Source organism: Octodon degus, unplaced genomic scaffold (genome assembly GCF_000260255.1).
Source record: "Octodon degus isolate 3935 unplaced genomic scaffold, OctDeg1.0 scaffold00061, whole genome shotgun sequence".
Lineage (NCBI taxonomy): Eukaryota > Metazoa > Chordata > Mammalia > Rodentia > Octodontidae > Octodon > Octodon degus.
In genome coordinates, this window is record NW_004524637.1 from 8,098,438 (window position 1) to 8,122,865 (window position 24,428).

The 24,428-nt window shown below is 43.6% G+C and overlaps 1 protein-coding gene across 1 annotated transcript in view; it reads left to right on the forward strand.

The window, feature by feature from the left end:
• The first annotated feature begins 24,269 nt into the window (after positions 1-24,269).
• The window catches only part of Ttk (TTK protein kinase), a 53,781-nt gene continuing 53,622 nt past the window's right edge, over positions 24,270-24,428 (forward strand). The window contains exon 1 of the mRNA XM_023718717.1: positions 24,270-24,342. The gene's annotated coding sequence lies outside the window, so the exon portion shown is untranslated. The remainder of the gene's footprint in view (positions 24,343-24,428) is intronic.

Below are 24,428 nucleotides of genomic sequence, written 5' to 3' on the forward strand. Positions count from 1 at the left end.
TTTTTTTGCCTGGCATGGTGGCGCACGCCTGCAATGCCAGCACTCTGGAGCTGAGGCCAGAGGATCGCTCTGAGTTCGAGACCAGCCTGGGCTACAAAGCGAGCTCAAGGCCAGCCTCGACTGCACAGCGAGACCTTATCTGAGAAAGACAAAAACGAAATGTGCAGGTATCAGGGTAGGAGGCAATGAGAGAGGCTACCCCTGAGAAGTAACCAAAATATCCTACAAGCAACTCCTAATTTGACAGTGTCTGACCGAAAGCAAGACCTTTGGAAAGAGTCCAGCAGCCCTTTCATCTACCTGTTATTCAAATGGGCCACCTACCTTCCCTTTAACCTTTTCTCCACTTGAAGGTGGAGGATGTTCGTGTTAGAGGCTGCAGTGTGGAGTGCTCGCCTTTGTTCCCTGCCGTTAGTAAAGTGAGGGAAACCTCCAGTCCTCTGTGCTTGATTTACTTTGCGGTTGACTGGGTAGTAGTGTTTATATTTAACATTGGGAACGTACTGCAGAATGAGAATTATTTTGGTTGCTTGATGATGCAGCAACCAGTCCTTTAAGTAGTAATTAAGAAATATTTATGATAATTATAACTCAGTCCTTTCAGAGCATGGGAAGGGTTATGTATTTATGCATTAAGAGTTTGAAGGAGAGAAAGTAAAAGCAATTGACTTATTGTATAACTCAAACAACCACTTTAAATCCTGTATTCAAAGTACAGTTTACTAGACCAAATTAAAGTTTGGACTAAATGTGTTCGTTCCAAAATAACATTTTCTGGATTGAAATCATAATTTTCCCAAGTCTAAGCCCCAGTTATGTGTATCAGATGTAGTCTAGTAGCTATAAAAAATCCATCCCAGTCTCTACATTGAAAGTAAATAAAGATCAACTCATTTAGTTTGATCTAACAAAATGCAGGTTACTTTACACTTTACTTGCAAAATTAGCTATTGAGTACTTCTATGTCGTGGAATAGGGAATGTCTTTATCGAGAACACATTCCAATGCTCACTGCCCTCCACACACAAAACCTCAACTTGTTTGAAACAATGCAAAGCTGTTAAAACACTGTCAGGTATTTCCTCAACCTCTTCTACAGCGACAACCAAGTTTAATTCCCTGTTCGCTAGGGGGCACCAGTCACATGTGAGAAAATCAGACCAGCGCTGTTAAGTATTGCTAGGTGTGCCAATTCTGCTGGTATCACCTTTCCTACTCTACCTAGAAACACAATATTCTTATTTATATTTATGAGCTGTCCAGACATACACGAAGAAGCAGAGCCATTGAGCTTATCCACTCTGGAGCTCTGGCCCACAGAATACAGTCCAATATACAATTCACAAGAAATTCGTAAATACTAAGGACTGCCTAAAGCCAGCGCCTGCTGCTATGGCTTCACAGTTCATCTGTTGAACATTTAATCCCCAGCACAACAGGGTTGGGAAGTGGAGCCTGACAGGAGGGTTTAAGTAATGAGGGCCCCACCCTCATGAGGAGGTTGATGCTCATTATAAAAGCTCTAGAAGCTGTGAGTCTGGCCTAACACAAGTGCACAGTCTTTTCCGCATCCACTTGCCACCACGGGATGACGGCAGGAAATCCCTTCCCGGAAGTAACCCCTCCTCCACCTTGGGCTTCCCAGACTTCCAAACTGGAAGAAAGAAATCTCTGTTCTTTGTGTACTACTCAACCTTGGGTATTCTAGCATAATAAGACAGAGGACAGGAAAGAGGGACCAAAAAGGGAGGGAAGGAGAGAGAAGAGAAAAAAGAGAAGAGCATGATTTGTTCTCTTGTCTAAAAAAACCCTGTACTTGGTTGTTTATATCAGCCTTATTCACTATCACCCAAACTGGAAGCCATGTTGATGCCCTTCACTAAGTAGATCCATTAACGTACACCATGTTATACAACAGAAAATTACTCAGCAATTAAATAAACTACCAGGGCTGGACAAGACGTAGATGACACAAAAGCAAAAATGCATATTGCTAATTGTAAAGAAGTGAGCTAAAAAGTCTCCATGGTGCTAATTGCTGAACATTTCTGGACAAGCAAAAGCATAATGATGGCAAAAGGATGTGAGAGCAGGAAGTTGGCTATGTGAAGTGGAGATCATTTTTTAGAAACTAACCTATGTGATGTCGGGCTTGTGAACCAATGATGCTGTGTTCCCCACAACCCACAGACATCCAAGCAGAGAGGGAGACTTAACACACACAGATTTTTTTTTTAATCACTTAGGAGATTGGGCAATCCCCAAATGAATACAAACGGTCCCAAAAGAATCTAATTGTATTTCAAAATGTAAGAATCACAGGGCTGGGGAGATAGCTCAGTGCAATAAGTGCTTGCCCGACAAGCGCCCTGAAGGGGATTGAGGTAAAAGTTTCTGACATACGTGCATTTGGAAGTGAGTAGTCCGCAAGACGCGGACAATGTGGGCTATGGCGTTAAGGCCACATGCTCTTCTTGGTGCGGCTTTTTCCCGGAGGGGAGTAACAGCTCTGAGCCTGCTCCATGCGTACGCTAAGGTCAAGCCTGTAAGTCTGTGGATGGCAGATAGTGGAAGTGAGGTAGAAGTGCTTCTCAAAGGGTGAGTCAAGGATAGAGAGAAAAGTGGAACACTGTAGATCATTTCACTTGGATAAAGTTCCTTAAAGCTGATGAAGCTGAGCTGGTTCTATCCATTCTGGGTAAATGGAAATTATTCTGGCAAACTGATTCACCATTAGTGTGTGTGTGTGTGTGTGTGTGTACGCATGTGTGCGCGCATGGCCAGCTCAGCCTGCACTGGGGGTGAGGCTGAGGTGGCATGTGGTGCCAGGGATCAAACCGCAGTCCCTAAGCTTGCCTAAGTAGGTGCTTTAGACCACTGAGCTAGCTCACCAGCTCCTGAGTCACCATTTACTAGCTTTGTGCACTATTACTACGAAGCCGACGCACTAGCATGTGGTGCTTGGCCTTGGGGGTAGCTTTCTCACCATGACGTTAGATGGGCGGTACATGGTGGACTGTAAATGCACCTACTGCAGATTTACAAGAAATATGCTCAAGTAATATTTTTAAGGTATTAAAAGTCCAGGGCTGGCCAAACAGCTCAGCACATTAAAGCGCCTGCTTAGGCAGACGCAGGGGCCAAGAGTCTGATCTCTGGGCCTGTTGTGTCACCCCACCTCCCCTGGGGCACACTGAGACTGAGATTAAGACTGGGCGTGGTAGTGCCTGTCATCCCAGTGCTTGGGAGGCTATAAACAGGAGGATCTATGCAGTGAGACCCTGTAGACCCTGTAGAATCTGTAGAACCTCTAGACCCTGTTCTAAAATTAAAAAGAAAAAGTTAAAAGTACAGAAACACTAAACAAGCATTTATAGCCATACTATGAAATCTATAATATTTTTTCTATTGCTTTTAGCTCATTAGTGCAAATTTTCTGCGCTGTCATTACTGTATTGCTTTGTGCTTCCAGTTTTTTCCACTCATGACTTCAGAGACAAGTACCCCAAGCATACAGTGACCCTTCTCCTATTGTACGTACAGTGGAATACCAGAGTTGGAGTGCTTAACAGTATTCTTTTTCTCCTTTAACAAAGGATGTTTATTTTAAAAAAGGCCTTAGGGACACATGTAGCAATGTATACATAGTGCCAAATTGACAGACAGAAAATGAATAACTAAAATGGACAAATCTTACCACCTCTTCTTCAGCCAGGTTATCGGGGTCACCATCAATTATGACTTGACAAGCGCTGACAGTGTGTGCCTTTGCTCTATCGTGATGAAAAGGACACCACAGAAAGGCCGCTGTGTTTTTTCTCCCCCAGAGTCTCATCATGTGAAAAGTACCAGGTAAGTTCTGACTAACAGACATTCCATAAAAAAATCTAAGTAGTATTCCTCTGAACCATCAAGGAGGCTGGGCACAGTGCGCAGCTCAGGAGACTGAGGCAGAAGCAGCCTGAGTTCAAGTCCAGCCTGAGCAACTTAGCAATGTAGCGAGAGCGTGCTTCAATATAAAAATCTTAAGAGCTGAGATGGGGTGTGCTGGAAATGGAGCTCGGCACAGAGACCCTGGGTTCGGTCCCCAGCACAGAATGAGTAAGCAAGTAAGTTTATTGAAAAATCTGTCAAGGAAATCAAACATAAGGAAAGTCTGAGAGGCTGTGGGGCTAAAGAGACATGGAACCCATAAGGCGGTACCTGCAAGAAAAAGGGAACATCAAACTAGAACTAGGGAAAACTGAATGAAGTGTGAACTCAGTATTGGCTCAGTAACTGTGACAAATATGCCACACTAATATAAGACATTGTCAGCATGGGAAGCTCAGCGTGGAGTGCAGAATGCTGCGTTATCTTTGCAAACTGTATTTAAATTTTAAGCCGTTCCAAAAGTTGGCTGTTGTGAAGAATAAATAATGGCTAGATAATAAAAAGTTTAAAATACAACATTTTGTATTCATTTTAATTGTAGGATTTTTATTCTGAAGAATACTTAGTGTACATTTTAAAGTAGGTTTGAGGACAGTACCGAGAGTTAGTATATGGCAGTAAAGGCCAACCATATAAAGTAGTAAACATACTCAATAAATGTCAGTCGTTACTGTTTTTGTTATTATTCATAACTAGCTCTAGGGGCTGAGGATACAGCTTAGCGGCACAGCGCCTGCCTGGCAAGCACAGGGTCATGAGTCCGATTCCTGACCCCAAAAGAAAAAATAAATAAATAAATAAATAAAAACACTAGCTCTGAATCAGCCACAACTCTCAAGTAATAGATAAGTGAAAAGGTGAATACACTAAACTGGAATAATTAATAATAAATAGAGGGCTCGGGAGATGGCTCAGTAGAATAAGCACTTGCCTGGCAAGCACAAGAGCCTGAATTCAATCCCCAGTACTGGAAAAAAAAAATTGCATTGAAGAACCATTTTGTAGTGATATATTAGGGTAGATATACAGCTATTCTCTTAATTCAATGAGAAGAAAGATTTGTACTAATAGTGTTTGGACAGGATATCATGTCTGCATCTTGTACTATGAATAACTACTATGAAGACAACAATATGCAATGTATTAATTATTGTAACTGTCCTACTGACTCGTTTTGAAACTGTCTCATTGCTATTTCTTTTTCAATAAAATTAATTTTAAAATAAAAAAATAATAAATAGCTCTTTATTTACTATATAATGTTGGAAAATGAGTCTCGCCACCTCAGCCTCCGGCACCAAATCAATACAACAATAATACCTTTGTCTTCTTGTCATCAATGTTGTTGAGGGTGATATCCCTCAATGGTATTGTGTAGTGAAGCAAAAATATCTTTACTAATTTTGAGGCTGTCCAAGGCTTACTAGAAAAGATCACTGCCGATATGTGTGTCGTGAATAAGCATTGATTCATCTGTTCCTTCAAGCGTTCATTAATTTCTGTGTATAGTTACTGGGCTGTGTAGGGCAGTACGGTGGGCTGCCAACTGGTGGTCAGCTTGTCACACCCAGCCAAATTGAGCCAGCGTGGTGCTGGGTGTGGAGGATGGCGGCCGGGAGCATAGGAGGTGGAAGTGGAGAGAAAGATGTGAAGTAGTTGGGCTGTGGGAGCTGTCGGTTCTCCCGGGGCTGCAGTTGGTCCTCCTGGACAAGATCCTTGTGCTGGCTTTCCTGACGCATTCAGCTGTTCTCATTGTCCGAGCAGCTGTGGACCTTGATGTCACTGAGCTTGGCTACGGTTGATTTTGAGGGAGCTCTGGTCCTCACCTTGAGCATCACTTCCTGGCTCTGGAGGGGAAGATGGTGCCCTGCTCAGCGCCCTGGAGAAGCTTGTGGCATTGGCTTTCCTGATGGAACTCAGCTGTCATCATTGTTGGAGGAGCTCCGATCTCACCGTCACTGAGGATGGCTGGGGTACTGTTCTGGGGAGCTGTGATTCTTACTGTGAGTGTCGTTTCCTGGCTCCAGTGCAGATCCCTCAGCCTGCTAGCGCAGATCCTCCATCCCGCTGGCATAGATTTTATAGCTTTCACTACTGACCTTTGGGCCTTCCCAGTGCAGATCCATGAAGCAGGCCTGCATGAGACATTGTCATGGGCTTTTGGCCTCTAGCTGGACTCATGAAGGACATTACCTTGGAATCCAGGCCCTCAGCTGAATGCTTTGGTCTTTAATGTGTGGACAGATTTCCTACACTTTTTTTGTATATGATTCTTTGGGTGACTATTACGAAGTAACCTTATAATGAAGTGTCCTGTGTTGTACTGCTTCCCTTGGCCAAGCCCCAGACGACAGTCAGGCATTGTCTTTGTGGTGAAGATGCTCTTGGTCCAGATGCAGTGATGGCAGACCTTAGAGCCCTCCGTGATAAGCAGCCGTCCATTTACACCTGCTGTGGTTTACCACCACCGGTAGCAGGAAAGGCAGATGTGCTGACATGGACCGTTATTTCAGCACAGTGAAACAAAGGTAGTGGGCGGGCCAGAGCTTAGATGCCGGTCTTCGGAATCTGGCCAGTGTGGAAGGGAAGAAACGCGGCAGTCCTACCAGACATGATCTATGCGCACCAGTCAAGGACAGGACAGCAGACCATGTGAGACATTTTTTTCTGATTGATTGATTTGATACAAGGTCTCACTACATAGCTTGGACTCATAGTGATTTTCCTGTTTCAGCCTCCCTAGCACTGAGATTACAGGCATGCACCACCATGCCTGGTCGTGGTGCTGGCATGGAGCACTGGGGTTCCAGGGCTGGCATGGCAGGTGATACTGGGGATCAAACCTGGGTCCTTGTGCTTGCCAGGCAGGCGTTTAGTCTGCCGAGCTAGCTCTCCAGCCCACCACGTGTATATTCTGCAGAACAACAATATTCTTTATTCTTTATTCTGCAGTCAGTATAAAGGTTTGTAGACACAGGAGCCAACAGACGATAGTTATGTTTTAGATAGTGTTCTTGGTTTGCCATTTGCTTAGCACTTCACAGAGAAGCCTGGCCGCTTTTGTGACAGCAAAAGAAAGAGATGAAAAGGTTGTGAGGTGCAGCAGGGGATGCTGAGAGAAGAGGTGGACTTGGAAGTGCTTAGAAGACAGAACTTAAGAACTGGAGAGCGGCCAGGTGTGGTGGCACACGCCCGTCATCCCAGCACTCGGGAGGCTGAGGCAGGAGGATCACTGTGAATTCAAGACCAGCCTGGGCTACAAAGTGAGCTCAAGGCCAGCCTGAGCTACATAGTGAGACCCTGTCTCAAGAAGACAAAAAAAAAGGGGGGGGGGAAGAACACAAAAGAACAGAAGGATTCAACAGGCAACTCAGACATCTGTGTCCAAAATGTCACAACTGACTATTGTCCTCTACCTCACTGACACAGAAATGCTGATAAATATTCATCTGGCAGTGAGGAGGACAGCAGCTTTATCTCTGCTATTTGCACATATCTGTGAAGCAAATCACTCTTTCGGTGCCTGAGTAAGCCCAGTGACATTTCACCCCCGATTGCAGCGCTGGAAGGAGGTGTGCAGAGATGATCGAGGACCGGCTGCTGCAGTGTGCCATGCCACCTCCCCTCCAGCTTAGCTCTTGGCGCTACCGTGGCCACCTGTGGGGTTCGTGGCCTCTGCGCTTCTGCCTGGCGCAAGCCGCCCTTGCCTCCAGCCTGGACTGCAGAGTGAGGCTGTCCACCTCCAATCCAGTTCTCACCACCAGGGCAATCAGACCAGGTCCATCATGCGGGCTGGCCGCAAATGGCTTCCCAGCACTTTCAGAATAAAACCTTTACTGTCATCAGCCTGGCTGTGTGCCAGCTGCTGCTGCTTCCCACTCCCTTTCTCACCAGGATGTTCTTCCAAAACCCCGAGCTCCGTTCCCCTCTGCAGGCCTTCAGTGCTCACTCCCTCAGCCTGGAGTGTTCTGGCCCACACCGCTCTGCTCTTAGCTCCTGCAGCTCCGCAGAAGAGGAGAGTGAGCGGTCACCTCTGTCATCTCACCGTGTGTAGGTGCTGCGATCAGAATATAGGGTTAATGTTTAAATTTTTTACATGCATTGCAGTAAGTGCCACACCGCCACAATCACTCTCTCGTCACATAGTTTACTGTCACCCTGCACTCGCCTTTTGTTTTGTTTTGTTTGGGGTACTGGGGATCAAACTCGGGTCTTTGCGCTTGCCAGGCAGACATTCATGCCACTGAGCTATATTTCCAGCCCCCTTGCGGTCTCCTTTTGTAAGTGTCATTGCAAAGTACAATTTAAAAAATAGAGCGACTGCTTCTTGCAAGTGCTGGCCAATAACAAAGGAGGGCGGCGAGAACGTGGCGATGAGCCCTCATCTCCCGTGATCACCAGAGCTGCACTGGGCAACTTCCGTCTGTTCCTTGAAGTCAAGATGACCGTGAGAGGTACGTGTTTTGAAGGGATTCAGGACACCAAGACAGCCATACGGCTCAGCCAAATACACGGAAGAGGAGAGCCACCTCTGAAAGTGGTGGGAAGAGCGAGTCGCGTGTGTTCAAAGGAGCAGAGTATTTCGAGGGGCGTTCATGGTGAGGTGTCTTTTATGGGAACACTTTTTTTTTTCTGGGTGCCAGGGATTGAACTCAGGACCCTGCACTTACCAGGCAGGCACACTGTATTCCTATCACACCTCCGTTTCCTCCACAGTATTTATCATTAGTTAGAAGCTCCTCTCTGGATTGATTATAGCTTAGCATCTTTCACTCCCCTACAAGGAAAGTTTCTTGTTTGTTTCAGTGCCGCGATGCAAGCTGTACCCAGCACACAGCCTGAGTCATGGTCAGAGCTGAACAGAGGACACCTGTGGGTTTTAACTTGGATGCCAGGTAGATGGGATATATCTAACTGAGGCAGATGGACAGAAGAGCAGTTCCGAGCAGGGTGTGATGGTGCAGGCCTGGAACCTGACGCAGGAGGACTGCCACGAGTTCAAGGCCAGCGTGCGCTACACAGGTAGTCCAAAGTCAGCCTGAGCTACATAGTGAAACCCTGTCTCAAAAAAAGAAAAAAAGGAAGGAAGGAAGAAAGAAAGAGAAAACGAAAAAGAAAAAAGCGCTAATCTGTAGACAACTGAGTTTTTTAAAAAAGGCAAGGATTTGGATTCCTTAGCAATATGCAGGAAAAGACTGTCATACTAAATTTGAATTCATCTTCCTATGTTGTGTTGTTGTATATATTAACCTTTTGCCTCTCTGTAAGACATAATATTTTACTTGAGAATTTCGTGATCTTTCAAGATAGCCAAATAAAGTTTGGACCAGGGCGTGAAACAGACAGAGCTGATAAGCACTGTTATACTTGAGTTTTCCTAGGCCAGTAACATCATTAAGATTTTTTTCATTTTCTCACCATAAAATTAGGAAATAAATTTAGTTATGAACTGAGAGATTATGTCCTTAATCATGGTGAAACTTGTCTTACGAGCTACTTGAAGACTTAGTCTATTTTAGACATTATGGAAGCTTATGATTTTGTTCAGGGTACATTGAATTTACCCAAAGAGTTTCATAAACAAAATTTCAGTGAGAAGCCTTGCTTTATTTTATGAATTTCTATTTACTTTACTGTAGCCAAGAAAAGGAAAAAGGAAAAATAGTCTGTCAGGTGCTGTATTATAAACATCTAATTGTGAAGATTCTCACTGTTAACTCTTCGGTATATATATTCTTTAAGGTCAAGTCTTGTTACTTAACATGTAATTCCTGCTTACTACCCCAACCCCAAACCCAGCCCCGGTGTTCTAGTTCCTACTACGCCATCATTTTCTTTACGAATTAATCCATAATCATTTGACTACTGTTATGGAACAGGTACCACGTGGTATGGAAAACTGCTCCAAGGACTTGGAAGACAAACCAACTTTATTATGCCACTGGGTTGGAGGGGGATCTCTCCCAAAGCGCCAGCCCAGAGATTGGTTTGGGGCTTCGCTTATATAGGGTTGGCAAGCAGGTGAATTTTTATTGGGTAGTACCAGTTATTCTTTGTTGCTGAGCAGAGAGTCCTGGAAACAAGTTAGCAAACGGGTATGTTGGGGCTGGAAAGTTCAGTCTGTGGAGCTGGGTGCCTCACGCTGACCCGGGGCAGGTTAGCTCTGGTTTGCAGCTGGGTGTAGCAAGTCAGGGCAGAGGGAGTCTAACAGACAGCTGGGGGTAGGTGGGCTGCACAATCTTATTTTGTGTTAATCTTGTGTCAGACCACCCACTGATTTTTGAATTTTTAAGTTTTCATCACGCTACCTCACTGCTGCCTTGAGCAACTGTTATTTTGCTTTTGAACTAATTGGTTTCAGCCAGTTTCTTATCTGGGGCCAGTAGATAGTCCTGGAGAATTTTTTTTTTTTAAATTGTAGAGTATTACGCTGGCCAGAACATTTATAAAATTAAATTATAATGGTTTGGCAGTGAAATGATACCTAAATGATCATCAAAATTTCTCTCATTCTGAAGCCCAAGCACACAATGAAAGAATTATTATGCTCTTATGTTTAGCGAGATTATTTTCCTGAGAAATTAAATCAAGCCTCTAAGGAATGAGGTCTGTCTGGTAAAGCTAACCTATTGATGAGCATACTCACATTTTTTTTTTATTACCAAAGAAGAATTAGATTCAGAAACATTTCTTATATTACTAGTAAGAGTTTAGTTATAAATAATTCAAAAGATTTCCAAATAAGGATGGCTAGTAAATAAATGTTGGACATAAATGCACAAAACTGTGCAATAACTAATCTCTTAGTAAATTCCTTGTAGCTAACATTCATTTCTTCCTTGTTGACTTAGAATAGGTAAGGGTGATCCTAAAGGAAAGTGACATAATTTGGTCATATTTTATTAGGTCCTAGCTAGCAGGCAACTTATTGTATTCATAAGACACTTCGTTAGCATTTTATCCACAATAGGTCATAGATTTATTGAAGAGTAACTAAGATAGTATTGCATAATAATGGAAAGCTTCATGCACCAGGAATTGGGAGAGACCTCAGCTCTATGATTTTATTATTTACTTATTTACCTGTTTTTTTGAGACAGGGTCTCACCATGAAGTTCAGGCTGGCCTTGACCCCACTTTGTAACCCAGGCTGGTCTTGAACCCACAATGATCCTCTTGCCTCAGCCTCCATAATACTGGGACTACAGGCGTGCACCATGATGCTCTGCTTCATGTAGTTGTGTGGTCGAATGAGCAATGAGTGCTAAAATAGATTATTCAAGACGTGGTACTTGGACCACCGACATGGTTCACTAATGATAAATTTACTCAAATGAGCTTTCTGCTGAAAGCTGAAAATATTTTCAAAAGGCATTGTGACTGCCAATTTAATCCAATTTTTAATAATTGGATTAAATAGACATTTATAATGTCTAAAACTTTGTTTTATATGCAGAAAGAAAGGAAATAGCCACTGAGAAATGTTTCTTTCTTTTTGAGAAAAGGTACCTAAAATGTAACTAGCGCAACTGAGAAGCGCTGTGAATTTAAAATACACTTTTGTATCTTTCTTAATTTCAAAAAAATCCAAGGGAAGTGGCACATGCCTGTAATCCCAGCATGTGGAAGGCCGAGGCAGGAGGATCACCCAAAGTTGGAGGGCAGTCTGGGCTGCAAAGTGTGTTCTAGGCCAGCCTAAACTGCATAGTGAAACCCCTACTTTTTCAGATCCCCAAATGTCAAGAACAGTATAGAAAAGACAGCAAAAGTCTTTACTATTTTATATTGACAGCATGTTGTAGTATTTCAAGCATATGGAAACAAGTATAATACATTAAAATTAATTTTAACACTTGTTGAGATGGTTATAATTTTTCTAATATGAATACTGTATGTAATAAAGTTATGTGATTTATTTTTTCCAGTGTTATAAAGATTTAATGCTATTCTTTTTTTTGTCTGTTTTCATTTTTTACCCTTTTTTAAAAACAAACATTTACTTGAGAGACAGTGTAGCAATAATTCATATGACATGACAAGCAGTATGTATTTACAAGACCAGAATGACAGGCATTCCAAGCATGACCCTAGGATCACACATTGCCATCTTCAGTGCAGTTGCTTAGTTCACAGGTAGCAGCATATGCAGTTAGTCAGGGTGAGAATCCTACCAATTAACTGCTGGTTTCAAAAACCTGCTGAAGATTCTCAGGCTCACTGCCTTACCCATCTTGTGCATATAAATGTATGGTTTTGCCCCTGTCGTGTTTCCTGGCTTTTCTTCTTGCCCTCTCTTTGTTGTTTAATCCTTAAGTTCTCGCTTTCCTTTTAATTGTGTTATACCTTTCTATTTTTATTTCTTCTTTTGAGTTCTTACACTAAGGAGAATGTACAATATTTACACATGTAGGTCTGGTTTATTTCACTTATGAGTATATCTTCAAGTGGCATCCACTTGTGATTTACACTAGATTTTTATCAGATGGTACTGCTGTAAGGGGCTGGGGAGATAGCTCGATAGAATAAGCACTGGTCTGGCAAGCGTAAGGGCCTGAGTTCAATCCCTGGTTCCGCCAAAAAAGAAAGCAAGCAGATGGAGGGCCAGCCAAATAGCTTAGTGGATTAAAGCGTCCGCAAGCAGGCATAGGGGCCAGGGGTTCAATCCCCAGACCTGCCATGCTGGCCCCGACCCCCTAGCTCTTGGGAGGCTGTAAGCAGGTGGATCAGTATGAGCCCAATCTAGTAGTGAGACCCTGAACACCCTGTAGACCCTTCCCTAAAACACAAAAAAATAAAAGTACTGCTGTAAACAAAGTGTATAACCTAAAATACTGATATTTATATTGACAGCTAGTGTATATTCAACCTAGAACTGCAAAAATTGTCTTGTTGGTATGAGAATATCTACAGTTGGTCATTGTGGCGAGTGCCTGTAATCTCAGCACTTGGAAGGCTGAGGTAGGAGGATCACCCAGAGTTGGAACCCAGCCTGGGCTAGGTAGTGAGCTCAAGGCCAGCTTGGAATACAGAGCAGGACCCTGCCTCATGAAAATAGATGGAAAGGAAAAGAATTCAATTATGTTTTAAAAGACTCTACATTATATGTATGTATGTGTGTATGTATATACTACAGTGTCTACAAAGATCGACCCATAGTGATCCTCCTGTTTTCAGCCTCCCAAGCGCTGGGATTACAGGTGCATGCCACCACTCCCAGTCTCAATCGTCACCTCAGCATGCCCCGGGGTTGGGGCCGGCATGCTGGGCAAGGGTCCCTGCATCTGTCTAAGCAGGCGCTTTAATCTGCTGAGATATCTGGCCAGCCCTAAAAGGCCCTACATTTTAAACTTATTTAGATAATTTTGTTATACTTTTATATGCATCTTGACTTACTTTTAATAAGTCATTTTGAACATTTTAAAAGAAAAATCACTTTGTGGGGAAATACATATTAAGTAATTTTGATCCTAACTTGACCTTAATGTTTGCCAAAGACAGTCATATTTTGTACTCTGTATAAAATTATAATTAGGATTTTTTTTTCTTGTACCAGGAATTGAACTCCTGGCCTTGCACTTGCCAGGCAGGCACTGTACCATGGAGCTACACTTACTTTTTGATCCTTTAGCTCGCTGCTGTTAAGAGAGCACAAATTATATGAAAATCACAATTATAGCAACGTAAGTGATCTTTTCCTAATGAAAATAAGAACACATTTATAGAATAAATTAATTTCAAAATGACTTACATATTGCATAATTTCATGTCATCATTCATGCAAAACATGACTGGTTTCACTAACAAAAATCTCTAAACTGTCCAACACCATTCAAATGTCTTAGATTTTGCCGGTAACGTAAAAGCTCAGCTTTCTGTATGCGTTTCACTTGCGTTCTTACAGGTGAAGTAAGGAGGAAGCAGGCGCTTCGTTCCCCAGTTGCAGAGCTGACATGTAGCTCTTGGGGCACGCTGTAAACGGGACTGTCAGCCCCTGCTCTGACACTCATATCTGTGAGTGTTTAGCCTTGTTCTTTGTTCATAGCAGGAATCGAATGCACGACCTTATACTTGCCCAGCAGGTGCTTGTGTGGCTGAGCCATCTCCCCAGCCCTGGTTATCCTTTTCTTATAAGGAGACCAGAAACAACCAGGATGGTGTAAGTGAAGCAGGGTGTCCTTCATGCAGTTGCAACACATTTGAAGATCCTGCAGCTCTGGGGATTCTTCAGAACTGCCAGTGTGCGCGGTCTCTCAAGGTCTGTGTGAACCAAATCGTGGCTAACCTGCAACATTTGCATGTTTGCTCCGGGCCCTGGGTGGCAAAGAAATGAATCTAAACAAATAGGTGGGGAAGAGAGCGAACCTGGCAGTGTCTTCTGTGTGTGTCGCCTTACTTCTGCCCTTTTTAGGGTAAATAGTCTGATTAAAAATTGCTGAGCCAGATTTCAAGCCGGAGCGAGGCTCCTGGAGTGTGTGCAAGAAGACAGCCATCATGCCAGCTCTTGGTAGAAACTGGGTCAAAGGGTGGAGTTGGTAGGAGCACTGCTCCTTGGAAGGTCCCCCTGCCAAGCAGACCGCGACAAAGGGGCCCGTCCCCTGGAGAATCCCAAGGCCAGCTGTGACCTGAGTTGTTCACTAGACTGATGCATGTATCATTTTAACAGTCCGTGAAAATGGACAGCTAAAATGCCATAACATATATCCATCCAAAGTGGATAAATACTGCGAATTACATGTATCTATAGAAATCAATGGCTATTTTCAGTGATAGAATCTGCAGAGGTATGAATGATCTTTCTGCCAAAAATAAGAATGGCTTGAGGAGCACAAGCCGGGAATCCTCATCTAAGTTTTGGAATTGCCCAGCCGCATAACTCAGGACGGTTCCTATAAGTCAGCAAACTGGTTTAGGCTGCCATCTCTTACCTGCACAAAGATGGAAACAAATTGTGCTACTTAGCTCCTAGGAAACCATAACTCACAAACTGGATAAGACTGTGTAAGAGAAAGCACTTTGGGCAGTGTAAAAAATAACACATTGTTAGGTTTTGTTTGCTCTGTGATGTATCCTTCAGGGAGCTTGAACCAATGGAGCTGTTACTGTTTTAACATTAACATGGGTTTACTTGATGTGATTACGTAGTAAGATATGTTCTTTCTCAATGACTATAATTTAGAATTCCAAATCACCAAAATCAAGTATCAAAACTATGAAAATACTGCTGGGTGTGGTGGCGCACACCTGTGATCCCAGCACTTGGGAGACTGAGGCAGGAGGATTGTTGGGAGTGCAACACCAGCCTGGGTTACAAAGTGAGCTCAAGAGCAGCCTGAGCTGCAGAACAAGACCCTGTCTCAAAAAGACAGAAAAAAAAAAAAAAAAAAAAGAGAAAGAAAGAAAGAGAGAAAGAAAAGAAAGAAAGAAAAAGAAAAAGAAGACTATTGAAATACTATTCTAGAGAAACTTATTTAAAAAAAAAAAAACCTCAGCAATTTCCCTCCCTTATAAAAGGATACTGTTTCTTTTTGAATTACTAGCATTTGTTTCTTCTTTGATTTAATAAAAAAAAATCAGGTGACTTATTTTCTGTAAATTATGCCACCAAAATAATCGCTACCGCTCTACCAGTGTCTGCTTCTTGGGACCCTCTCCATTCCGCACTCATCCGAGGCGTGGCTGGGAAGGGGAGGAAAGGGATTCACCCCTGAGGCATCCGTGGGTCCTGCCAGGACCAGTCAGGCCGGGCCGGACACTCCCTGCACACGCTCGCCCCATCAGATAAGGAGGGAGCGCTTCTGACAGGCGCTGCGCGGGTCTCAGTGGTGCAAGTGGAGCTCTCGTCACCCCAGTTGTGTAAGTGGCGGCGCGTGGGCGACACCTGTCCTCCGCCCTGGAAGAATGCCTGCCGCATCTCTACACTCAGTGAAATAAATACTCACACAGCTTTGAAATACAAAAATAAAAACAAGATGAAGGAATTAAGACATCATCCCTGAATCACCGGAAGGCACTCCTCTCCTTGCATAAGGAGGAAACTCCAGGCCCTATCCTATCAGAATAAAACAACATTTTTATAGCAAACTGAAAAATAAAAACTGGGGATCTTTATGTAGGTAGCACCTCACAGAAGGTACAATTAGAAGATTCCTTCTTTCCAGCGAGCTTGGAAGCCACACCTCGCTTAGGACTCCAGCACCCTGACGTGGACAAGCACAGCAGAGCTCCGGAATGGCCTGGCCCTCACTCAGACCTGCAGTGTCTTGGAGGAAACAGGCGCAGAGCATACCTACCCCCAACCACTGGCGGATTTCCGTCAGCCTACAGGGATGAGGCACGCAGTTGGACTGCCAGTGATTTATAGTTTAGAAACAAATGTGACAGTTCTTACACTTTAGACATTTCTCAACTGAAGTCTGCTAGTTCTTTTTGTTGTTGTTTTGAGATGGGACCTTGTTGTGTGATCCGGGCTGGCTCTGAACCCCTCAGCTCACGAGATCCTGGCATCTCCACCTCCTCCACCTCCTGAGTGACTCGGATTAAGGGGTGTGCTCCACCACCCAGCAGAGCCTGCGATTTCTATCATAGTTTTAAACGTGCAAATTCACAAACTCAGCAGGGGATTAGAAAGAATTAGTCATTAATTCTTGCTTTGGACAATTATTGCTGTATGAACGATCTGAGAATAGTTAGGCTTTCAACTACATGACAATCTTGTTTTCCTTTATGAAAAACAGAACAATGAGTGAAATATGCAAATTAATTTTTATTATGAAAAGCACCACAACTCTGCCCTCTAAACACAGCAACTATTGGCATGATTCATACATGCTTCCAGTCTCTACCCTGTTATAGCGACAAGCTCAGCTTAAGGAGTACCCTGGAGGAATCTCAACAGAGCTCTTGGAAGTCTAAACTCATTCCCGCCCTTGAGAGTGTCCTATGGGGTGGTTGGCTTCCATAATCCTTTGGTGGCTTCTGAAGTGCTCTTACCTGCCACCTCACAGTGTCTTTGCTGCTGGGGCTGTCATTATTGCCAAGGGTGTGGGGGGTAACTTTATGTGAGTTGAAGATTTGTCACTGCTGAGTTCATTTGAAGATTTTCCTGTGCATCAGGATAGCACAGTTTCAGGTCGAATCTGGGCTGAGGCTCCCTTGGACTCTGGCTTGTTTGAGCCTGCCTAGGGAATTTGTGAAATCAGCCTTTCGTTCCCAGGGCTTTAAGAGCCTATGGAAAAGAGACTGAGCTTTACCTCCTGCTTGGACTGCTGAATTTTGAAGACTGATGGGAGGAAGCTAGAGTGTCTCATGGGTGAGAAGTCATCCTAAAGATGGAGAGGGGAGGCCCAAGAAGCCCCTTGGGAACACGGCCGTGGTCACAGGGGACCAAACAGAGGATGGCCTTGTGACTGTTCTTACATCTATTGCGAGCCCAGGCCCATGGATTCAGGTCTAGGTTCTGAGCAAAGTAAAGGCTGAAGTAAAAACAAACAAAAAACTGAAGGAGCCTGCCCTGCACATGCTATAGAACAGTGAGACACATGTACATTCACACTGCATTGTCCATCCCTTCACTCTGAAAATCACAAAGCAAAGAGGGTTGTGTTAAAAGAAAAACAGAGACCAGTTTGATTTAGCATCAAGCAAGGAGAACTTTCTAGAACAGGATAACACTCCAGGCCAAAGATGGTTCAATGTATCCCACCTCACCCCATGTATAGGCTATATTTACAGCCAGAGAAAAGCACATGACATACAGAGAGAACCTGATTGGCTACATTTAGCATTTCCCTCCTAGGGACACGGTCTGTTTGGCCTGCAGCTGTGGTTGGCTGGAACTCACATGTCAGAGACTTGGTTGGTTGGTTTGTATGTCAATCTGGGTTCCAGTTTACTAAGTATGGAGGCCGCTTATGGAGGCCACTTTAGGCCAAACTTTATCATGTAAGTATTGAGACAAATTTAAGGCAAATTTATTTCAGGTTAATAGAGGTAACTCCCAATTTGTCACAAATCCCAAAGGTTTGTTGTTGGGAGCTTTGGAGATGTTCACACAGTGTGATGAAATTTTTCGTGAACCCCTGGAGTTCCTTGCTGAGAGAGAGACAGACAGACAGAGAGATGACTGGGAAGGAAAATGTGACATCAACAATGTCACGGGGCCATCAGTAAGGCTACATGTACTACTGGTCATGGTGAACGACTTCTTGGAGGCTCTTACAAATGCTGAGAAGAACCTTTAGAAAAAAAATTTTTTAAATGTATTTAATACAGGGTCTACAGGGTCTCATTACACAGTTGGGACTCCTAGTGATCCTCCTGTTTTCAGTCTCCCAAGTGCTGGGATTACAGACAGGAGCCACCACACCCAGCCTCAATCACCATTTCAGCGCACCCTGGGGGCGGGGCCAGCCTGGCACATGGGGGATCGAACCTGGACCCTGCACCTGCCTATATAGGTGCTTTAGTCCACTGAGCTATCTGGCGGGTCCTAAGAAGAACCTCTTAAGGGCTGGGGACCAGCAATATGCAGATAGGGAAAACAGGCCCTGCAATCTGGGCAGTCTTCAAAGGACCCTGAAGGCACAGAGAGGCCAAGGAGTACCTTGGAGTACTGTTCTCACTAGTGTTTTCTTTGTCACCCCAGATGAAATGTAGCCCACAAATCCACAGAAGGAGGATGTGGCTACATTACTTAATATCTAGTCAAAGGGTCTTCCCCATGTAGATTTTTATTGCACGTTTATTTGGTGCATATTCATTAAGTTCACGAATGCAAGAGATTTATTAATGAGCAAAATAGACCTCAAGGTAGTTCTTATAAAAGTAACAACCTGGTACACAAGGCAGACAAATTCACTCATGTCACAGTTTGTATTAACTCCCTCCAGTGTGCTAGACAGCATTCACTGTGTACAGCGCAACAAGGAACAAGTCGATAGGCATCTAATTCTCAGCTGGTGTGGTAAAGGGAGAAGAGTATACACAGATAAATAAATGAAGATAGCTGCAGACTGTGCTCACATGAAGGGAATAGCAAGTTGTGGAGGCTCTGCCTTCAAGAACGGGATTGAAGTGGCTTTAGCAGGCTGCCCTTCCCTTTCCGCCATGTGAAGACTCGGGCTGGTCTAAATATTTGGTCTGCTATAGACTTTCTCAAAGTACTTTCGTTTGTTTGCAGAGCCCTACTCACTTGGGAGGATCTGAGGAAGGAGGAACAGAGCAGAACGGTGTCAGAATGCCCTTGGTGTGAGACACCTTTCAGGCCTATCAGTACACAACCACCACTGTGTGCACACACGCTTTGTCCTCACTGACTGACAGCCCAACTTCCTGGTCAGCAGCCCACCACTGCAAACACCTTTCCCCACTCGAACCTGCAGCTTATACTGCGGTCCATTTTTCTTACAAGGTGAGAGGAAAATGAGAGAATATATTGTCAACAAATAAAGTAATTGAAACAGGATTGTATTGGCACAAAGATGGACAGAAAGAGTAGAACAAAATAAATGCAGAACTAAATCTCTATGTACATGGACACCTGTTAACAAAGATCTAAAACCAATGCTGTGGACGAAGAAGAATTTTCAACAAATAGCATTTGAGGTCTGGGGAGACAGCTCAGCAGCATAAGTGCCTGCCTGGCAAGCACAAGGTCCTGAGTTCAATCCCTGGTACCACACAAAAAAGAAAAGAACAAATAAATAGCATTAACATAACTGTATTTCCATATGCAAAAAGTAAAAATTGTTTTGTATTCAGTACAGGGTCTATAGGGCCTCACTACACAGATGGGACTCATAGTGATCCTCCTGTTTTCAGCCTCCCAAGTGCTGGGATTATAGGCACAAGCCACCACGCCCAGTCACAGTCGCCATCTCAGTGTGTCCTGAGGGTAGTGCCAGCCCAGCAGGCCAGGGATCAAACTCCAGACCCTGTGCTTGCCTAAGCAGGCGTTTTAATCTGCTGAATTATCTGGCCAGCCTCAAAAAGTAAATTTTGATCCTTACCTTATACTCTATACAAAATTAATTAAAATGGATAATTAACATAATAGTAATGTTTTTATAGCTTACCAATGAAAAGTAGAAAATTTTTGTAGCCTTTGATTAAGCCAAATATTTTCAAGATTTATGAAGAAACAATTTGGACTTAATAAGAATAAAATTACCACTATTCTTCAAATGGCCCCATTAAGACAATGAAAACACATGCTACAAAATGAAGAAAATAGTGTCAAATCAAATATATAATAAGTTACTTGAATCCAGGATATGTAAAGAACTCTAAGAAAACAAATAATTCAATTTCCAAAATGTGCAAAATTTTGAACATTTTGCAAAACAAATGGCAAGTTAATACTTTGAACATACTCAAAAGCACGTATCATTAAAATTAACGCCAAACAAACTAGAAAACATTAAATATGAATGAGGTACAATATTGCACATATTAGAATGGCTCAACTTAAGAGATTAAACCAAATGTTGTAGAACTGTGAAGAGATTGTAACTGTTATACAATGCTGACTTACAAAATACAGAAGGATTACAACCAATTTGCAAAGTAATGTGTCGACATATATACCTACTGTGTGTCACAGTCCTTTCACTGCTATGTATTTATTCAAGAGAAAATTAAATATAGTGACGTGTGTGAATTTTCTTAGTAGCTTTATTTATAATAAATTGGGCTACTGCTAAGCAATGAAATGGACTTCTGATACAAGGGGCATCATGAATAAATCTCAAAATAAAAATACTGAGTGAGAAGGGCTGGCGAAGATGAGTATTTATTGTGTGCTTCTGATTATGTTACATTACATTATGTAATATTAAAGGAGATGCAAATCAATATAAACTGACAGCTTAAATTAACAGCAGCTCTAGGGAGAGCAATATATAGGAATGGATAAAACAAACTGGCACAGGAAAATTTTGAAGGAGCAGTGAATATGTTCAGTGCCTTGATTATTTTATTAGCTTCATGTATGTACACCTATATCAAAACCTATCAAGTAGGGGCCAGGGAGATGGCTCAGTAGAATAAGCACTTCCCTGGCAAGCACAAAGGCCTGAGTTCAATCCCTGGTTCCAAAAAAACCAAACCAAAACAAAACAAAATACACCCTATCAAGTTGTGCCTTTTAAATGTGTAGACAAGTTATGATTGAAAAATGAATGAACACTAAAATTTTAAAAATATTTATTCAAATAGAAGACACTTTGCTATTAATCTTGCTCAAATACCCACCACTCACACACTCATCCATTGTTGTTGATGCTTTATGAAGCAGTTCTGGATGTCATCTTATGAGTGTCTTGAGTTACATTGTTGTGGTTGCCTCAAGGTCCTGAATTGATTAAAAAACACTTACCCATCGTGGTCATTTTGACTTTGGGAAGGAGCCAGAAGTTGTATAGTTGTACAGTGTAGATTTGGTGAATAAAGTGGGGGCACAGGCTAATTTCTTCTTCTTCTTCTTCTTCTTCTTCTTCTTCTTCTTCTTCTTCTTCTTCTTCTTCTTCTTCTTCTTCTTCTTCTTCTTCTTTCTCCTCCTCCTCTTCCTCTTCTTTTTCTTTCAATTTTTATTTTTACAAGCTTCCCTTTGCACTGGATGTCCCTTGATGTTGGTATTCACCATACTTTTGATAATATTTTTAAAGACACTTGTAGTGGATTGCTAACTGGTGGTCAACTTGTTACACCCAGCTGAATTGAACTAGCGTGGTACTGGGTGCAGGAGGCCCACCTGAGGGTTGTTGCAGGTCACACCAGAGGCAGAACTGGAGAGATTGTTGAGAGGCTGTTAGGGAGGCTGTTCTGCTGGAGGACTTCGTCATGCTGGCTTTCCTGACAAACTCGGCTGTTCTTGTCGCTGGAGGAGCTTGGGACCTTCATTGTCACTTTTTTTTTCTTTTCTTTCATTAGTTGTAAAAAAGATGAAAGTCAGAGCTCTGCTGGGTGCACCCCAAGGTTCCTTAAACTCTCTCAAAGTGGGTTTTTGAGAACAGGAGTGCAAGTTGTAGAATCCCCTGACATTAAGTGTGGAACTTCCATGCCACACCCTTAAAAAAGCATTTTTTTATAAATCACTCTTTGCTAAAGTTTAGAACATATGTTCTTTATAAAAAATTAAGAGAATTTAGTGTATTCTATTTTATCCATTTTTAATGAATTCTTGTTTGCACCTAGATGTTTTTCTTCAAAAATTCTATGATTTATTTAATATTTTAATATATGTGCTGCCAGAGTGAGCACTATAATTTACTTAGATATTGGGCTAAAAACTGCCTCAAGATTTTGTAGATATGGGGCCAGGGAGATGGCTCAATGGGATAAGTGTTTCCCTGGCAAGTGCAAGGGCCTGAGTTCAATTCCCGGTTCTGAAAAAAAAAAAAAAAAGATTTTGTAGATATATGCCTTCCAAATTTTACTTTTAAAACAGTAACATTTGTCATTTTTGGTTTTCTATTATTGCAAGATTTTTTATTATGACTTTTCAGAGATTGCTAATAATGTTTCTTGGGTAATATTTATAAATTGTTAACACATTTTTTCAATATTGTTTAGTTTTTCTAGAATATTTTGTTATATAGTTCTACATATGTAGAATTTTTGCATAACAGAAACAAAAAATAAGTGTATAAAATTCATTTGTTAGAGAATTTGAATTTAGTTAACATGCCTTTCTTACACAGCTGGACCTAACAAGAGTTTCAGTTGTATCTAAAATTGCTAACTTGAACGCAAGCATCTAGGACGGAGGAAAAAAAAAAAAAAGTAGGAGGTCAGGATACTGTTTTTCTTGTCATTTGTTAACTAATGTATCCTGAATAACCAACACCTGAGGTCTTAAGTAGCGCTCCAACCTTGTCAATAATTACACTATATGCCAGCTTTCAAATTTAATTAAGGTGAATTAATTTAACACTTTAGCATTTTGATTACTGTAGATACATTCAAACCCTCAACAGCCACAGAGGGCTAGAAGCGTATTAAGCACACAGCTCTAGACCTTTGCGGGAACTTCGAGACTTCAATGTGAGCTAGACCATGAACACAAGAATAACATGATTTATAATTATTCTCCTGTGCTGAAGAATAACCTGAGGTGAAGTAATGGGCAAGCAGGGTGACCAGCCAGGAGGTCCCTAGAGTGAAGCAGGTAAGGCAGGTAGGTGTCCTGGACTACTCAGGTGACAGGGGAGGAGGGGAGAAGGGCCAGCATGCCAGGAATATCTCCTGAAAGATCCCACTCAAGCTGCTTATGAACTAGACGTGGGGGCAGGGAAGATGACCCAATGACTGTGGGCCTAAAGAATTGGAATAACTAAATTATGAGTTATAGGCAACATTTCCTAAGAAGCAGATTTAGGTGGATGCTTAGGGGCTGCGTGCACATCTTCTGAAATATTTAAGTAGGCCTGCTAGCTAGGCAATGGCTACGTACATACGCAGTTCAGAAGCATGCTCAGCTGGAAGTATACATTTCTCTACCATCACATAGCTATGGTATTCACTGATACAGGCCTACAGGCGTTCAGAAAAAAGGTGAATGCACAGACGAAACGTTACAATCAGATTATCCAGCAACAGCATATTTAGGAAATAGGCCAACTTTTGCGATTAGGCCCCAAAGAAATCTGGGGCCACAGCTCGTGGCACAGCGAACTCCTTCCAAGTCAAGGGTGGCCTTTCGCCGACCAGGCACAGCACATCCCGGGGCTCTGCTGGGGCAGAGAGACGCGCCCCAGCAGAGGAGGACTTGGGCGTGACGCGACGCCGCTGGCCCGCGGGAGGCAAGCGCAGGTCTCCCTGCAGCCGGCCGGGTCCACCCGCATCGCAAGAGTCGCCGCTCCTCTCGCAGGGGCCCGACCCCGCGATCCAAGGACGCCAAGCCCGCAACGGCAGGCGGGAGACGCTGGTCCCGGCTGCGCAGTGCTGGCGCAAGCCGGCTGCACGGGAGCTGCGCGCCTGCGGACAGAGCTTGGAGCCTCGCGGGGTGCAAGGGCAGGAGCACTGACGCTCAAGGGCGAAGCGCGGCGGCGGGTGCCCCACCGCGGAGCTGCGCAAAACGCTTTCCGCAACCCGCCTCGAACCCCGCCTGGCGGGGAGGAGCGCAGGAGCAGGCGACCTGCGGTGCACCGTCCGGTCCCGACCCGGGGCGGATCCGGACATTGCAAAGCCGGCGACACCAGTTGCAAGCCCCCGGGACCCGCCCCACTCAGCGCCCGCTGGCCGGGCGCGCGGGGGCGGGCCTTGCTGCGCCGGGAGCCAATCAGGGCCGGCGTTGTCACGTGACCGACCGCTACCAATGAGGGGCCGCGGCGAGAGCGGCGGGGAAATTCAAACGTGTGTGCGGAGGGACGCTCCGGGTCGGTTTGTCTTCTTTTTCCTGCGGCAGCGGAGGTACGTTCGTCGCTGCAGACGCCCCGAGGCGCAGTCACGGCCTCAGGTCTGGCGCTCTGGCGGCCGGGTGGGTGAGGGCTGGGGCG